Genomic DNA, 5421 nt, shown 5'->3' with positions numbered 1-5421 from the left:
TTTAGTTTTTCTACGATGATCTTAGTGATGCATTTGTAGCTCACATTGCACAGTGCAGGTCAAAATTGTGTGATAAATTCTAGATTCTGTATTTTTGGTATGAGGAAAATAAATGTGCGGTTATATTCTTCAATCTTGCAGGGATCATTCCAAACAGATTGCAGATGTTCTAGCATATCATTTTTAAGCATATTCCAATTCTCTTTATAGAATAGGGCTAGAAATTCATCAATTCCAGGTGCTTTCTAAGATCCAATATTGAAAATGGATTTCCTTACCTCCTCAGCATCAGGGACAGTATCCAGACTACGTCGTATTGCTTCTTCTAAGGCAGGGTATGTTCTTTTGGTCCTCAACTTATTTTGAATTACATCCTCTTTTGAGTACAGCGACTCAAAAAAAAAAAAAACTCCTGGCATAGTTTTCTAAGGTAACTTGATCTTCTATCCATTCTCCAGTTTGGCCTCTCAATTTTATAATCATATTTCTCCTTCTTCTGGTTATAGTTTTAGTGTGAAAGTATCGTGTATTATGATCCCCGTCAACTACCCATGCATCCCTCGATTTCTGCTTCCACATGAGCTATTCCTTATCAAGGACCTCTTCTAATTGTGCCTGCAAATCCCTTTCCAATTTTTCAAGGAATTTATTCTTTCCATAAGCTTTAGCTCTCTGAATTCCTTCTATTCTATTCATGATACATACTTTCTGCCTTCTTATATGCCCAAAGATGTCTCTGTTCCAAATTCTAAGATTCTCGGACAGGGAGGTAAGGGATTGTGATAGAATTACTGTGTTATTCCAGTGTTGTTGCAAGAAGCCGCCAAACTCCGGGTGCATTCTCCACATGGCCTCATAGCAAAAAGGTTTTTCTTTTATATATTTGAATTACGGCTTTGTTGTTATCAGAAGAGGGTGATGGTTGGATTGGGTCCTTGCAAGAACATCAACCCTGGCTTCAGAGAAATGTGTTCACCATTCTGCATTAGCCAATGCATGGTCCAATCGTTTGAAAATCCTTTCCATGCCTTCCCACTTTGGTCCCTTCCATGTGAATTTCGATCCCATAAATCCCAGACCAATGAGGGAGCAATCATTGATCCAGTTTTGAAATTTTATGCAAGCTTGTATGTCTGTTCTTGCTCCTCCTTTCTTCTCTGAAGGGTGTGCTATTTCATTATAGTCTCCCACAAGCATCCAATTCTCCTTTGTGCTCCCAGCCATACTTATAACATCTTCCCAAAGCTCCTTCCTTGAACTTGGTTATGGGCTTGCATATATTGCTGTAAGTAGCCAGATTTTCCTATCCTCTTGAATTATCTCCATATGTACATATTGTTATGTTGTCTTCAAAACCGATACAGTTAGGTTTGGGTTTCGCCACATGATCCATTTTCCCCACTAAATCCTCTTGCTTCTTGTATATGATAGAAGTCAAAGTTAAAACTCTTTATTACCCTCTGAGCTTTCTCCCCCACTGTAGCGTATTTCTAGTAAAATCACCATGTTCGGATTCTTTTGCCTAATAATTTCTCTCAGGGAATGTCTAAAAGCTTTACCAGCTGCTCCCTGACAATTCCACGATATGAGAATCATTAAAAGCAATAGTGTAAGGGAGACCCACATTGGGTCAACTTGCATAGTGAATTTCGTCCCCTGCGGGAACAAAGCTCTCGCATTGATTTTCTGCGATGGCTACTTCTTCCTCACACTCCATATCATGGTTTTCCAGATTGTTTCCTTCCATTTTCTCCTTAACTATGCCAAAGCGGGCTTTGTAGTCAAGGGCTGCTTATAGGAGGATATCAATTTCTGCGGATTCAAAGTTAGGGGGTTTTGGTTCATGTACTTCCATCCTATCTTCTAACTGCACTGATTCATTCACAAAGGTATCTTCCATGGTTGAGTCTTGGGTTTGAGATTGGGAATTGCTCTAATTTTCTCTGAAATGACGAGGAGGAAGGGTTGGTGGTTGTAATAGTGTAGGTTCACTTGGGACATCAGGATGTTTTTTCTCTCTATTTTAGGGGATAAGGTTGGCTGAGCTTTGTTGTTGTTCTATGGTGGGCTGGGTATTCACATTTGAGTTCAGGTTGGGCATCTCTTGATGCTTATATTGGACTGATTGCTTTTCACGGGTCGGCGCTTGTTTATGTTCTTTATTTGGGTTCCGATTTTAGGCCACTAGTTGGTCAGATTGTGCTGAAATGGACACATGTTGCACTGGGTTATTTGCATTATGGGCCTCATGGGATAGAGAGGGTCTTGGTGTTGTCTTGGATTGAGGAATATTTGAGACATTCTTCTGCCCCAAATGATTAGCCACTATAATGGAATTGGTCTGACAATTGTCGTTTTCCTCATTCTGCAAAGCTTGATACCTCATACTAGTCCTTATTCCAGCAAATTTTATATTTTGTGCATTCGCACCTCCACTATCACCACAACATATCCCATCATTCACTTTTCCCACCTTCTTGTTACGTGTCGATCGTTAGACCAGCATCCATGGTCCAAAGGTGCTATCTTCATGGGTTTGGACATTTTTGTCCTTATCTTTTTCTGGTAATCCACCATTGCCCTCATCATCCTTCTAACTTCCTTGATTCGCAGCCTCATTTTCTAGCACGATGGTTGTAGTTCCTTGCTTTAACTTCGGGCAGTTTGACCTTTCATGTCCAACCATACCACACTCAAAAATACGCTATGGATCCCTTCATACTCCACTAAATATTTGGTGCCATTAATAGAGTACTGTGATATGAGTGGCTCTTGTAAATTTAACTCCACACACAAGTGCGCAAATTTTCTACGGCATTTGTCTGCTGTGTTGGAATCAACTCGTAGAATTCTACCAACAATGTTTCTGATCCTCTCTAACATAGATTCTTCATATTACTCTATTGCTAGTCCTGGCAGTCTTATCCATGCCGCTATTTTGTCGATTGTCGCCTTCATCAGGTTAAAATCCGGCTGCCAAAACCGAATCGTGAGGTAGTGGTCGAAGATTTTCCATGGGCCACCTATGAGAGTGAAATCGAGATCCTCCTGTGAGAAAAATCTGACAATGAAAAAATCATTGCCAAGATCAATCACTTCAAAACTTCTCATTCTCCCCCATATAGATTCTAATCTCCGAGTGAGGGCAGCTAGGGAAATCTTTCTTCCTAGAAGTTTCACGATTAAAGTGTCCCACCATGGATTTCTTAAACTTTTCATGGCAGCATCATTTGAAAACAATATTGTAAATACCTTCCACCTTTTCAACCATGATGCTTGGCTTCTGACTTCGTTCCCCTGACTTTTCTGCTTCTTTATGCACCCCTACTGGCTCCTTGTCTGCTTCATTATTTGCCATGGCTTCATCATTTTTTACCGCTCCATTATTCTCGTCTTCCATAGCGATAGGCATCCTCCCTCCCTTCACCATGTCACTGAAGGTTCTTCTATAATGTTCAGAGGTATCCCTCCTTTCAGGATCAGCTTTCATTCATTCCTCTTCGCGTAGTACAAGCGATTCGCTGCCTGGAGAAGGGTAGTTCCTCCCCTCTCATCCGGACCTTCTTCATACTTCTACTTGCACTAGGCTCATGGTCACGGGAATGGCCTCCCCTTACATAGCCGCCTCTTATTGAGAGTGGTTACCGGTGATGCAGCACTGAAAGATCGAGACTGTAACCAGCAAAGAAAAGTGAGCCATTGGATGAAATCTCACACCAATCTCACACCATTAAAATCATCATTGATGGCTATTTGATGGCTACAAATCACAAAAGTTGCTGGCCCCTAGCATTCCTCTTTTTGAAATTGAAATAGAAGGGGATAATATAGATGGAGTAAAGACCTTTTTTTTTATTCACATACTCAAGGAGATAACTTTGGTCTGATTATAAAAAATTGTAAAATTCTTTTAAAAAATTTTAGATATTGTGATATATATAAAATATGATAATTTAGTAGCTCACTTTTTAACTGAAATTGTTCTTACCAAACCAAAATTTAATGTGGTTGGAAGTGACACTTGATGATATTTATAATTTGGTCTATAGGGACATTATAAACCTTAATTGTTAATATATATCCATTTTCACTAGAAAAAGATGCATTTTTATTTTATATTTTGATATGATAAATATAGTATAAATTGCATAGAATTGATCGAATATTAAATCTAATTCCATCTAGAAGGTAAATAAATCGAATTTAATAATTGAATAAAAAGTCTAATATAAGCATTCATAATAAATCACAAAACTTTGGTTGGAATGATTTTTTAAAAAATTTGTTTTAAACCATACCGGAAACATGTAATGAATGAATAATCATGATAATCATAGTGTATTAGACTTTTAACTATTAACTCCAATTTGAGTTTGTGTTTTGATTTTTTTTTTCCCCATATGTATATGATTAGGATTCTTTTAGATTTGAAGAACACGATTTATATTAGATTTTAAATCTTTTTCAATATAAACTAATTTTTATCGATTTAAAAATTTTACACATTTAGAGCTTGAATATGGGCTTAATTATATTTTATAACTACTTAAAATAAAGATTTGATATTTAAATTTAATAATTTATCAAGATCATGAAATTATTTTGGTTAATTTACAAAATGTAATTTTGTTGGTTCAATCTTTAACATATTATTTTTTTTATGAACAACAGGATTTAACACAAAAAAAAATTACAAAAAGATAATCTTAAGAAGAGTTGTACCAGTCAAATTAGTGTGGAAGTATAAAGAGATATAAAAAGACAAAATAAAATAACTGTGACAATCATATTACAAACTATAGTTATCAAAACTAAATCGGTAATCAATCCAGTCAAAGCATTGGATCACTGGATTAATATTTTATCTGTTGAATTACTAATTGAATTATTTAACCTGGTAATAATAATTAAATATATATAAAATTATAATAAATTTAATAAAAAATACAACTAATATAATTTTAAATTTTTTAGTTTTTTATAATTATAAATAATAATTGTCAAAATTTAAATAAATGAGATAGATTTTTTTTTTAATTTATAAAATTATAATGTAAAATATAATATTATGTATATAATAATAGTAATATAGTAAATTACATATAACTCTTTTCATGATGAGTATATTAAAAAAAGGGGAGTTCTATGGTGCTTACCAATATAATCATCATGTCATGCGAACTGTATGTGTCATTGGTGGGTTGTGACACGTGTTTGTGGGGAGAGGTCAAAGATATTTTGTTGATGCTATAACGGTAAAGGAGCTCATCTGATTCCGTTTTTGATTTGGCCTAAATTTATTAATTAATGTAAATGATGTGTTTATATTAAGTAGTAATATGGGCTGGTCCAGTATATGTGTTCGTGAACCATGGGGGTTTTGGGCTCAGGTAGTTGGATTTTTTGGCATTTTTAATGGTA

The sequence above is a fragment of the Arachis ipaensis genome, chromosome B5, assembly GCF_059453495.1.
Source record: "Arachis ipaensis isolate K30076 ecotype BB chromosome B5, ASM5945349v1, whole genome shotgun sequence".
Classification (NCBI taxonomy): domain Eukaryota; kingdom Viridiplantae; phylum Streptophyta; class Magnoliopsida; order Fabales; family Fabaceae; genus Arachis; species Arachis ipaensis.
The sequence above is the reverse complement of the archived record's forward strand: the minus strand, read 5'-3'. Positions refer to the sequence as shown.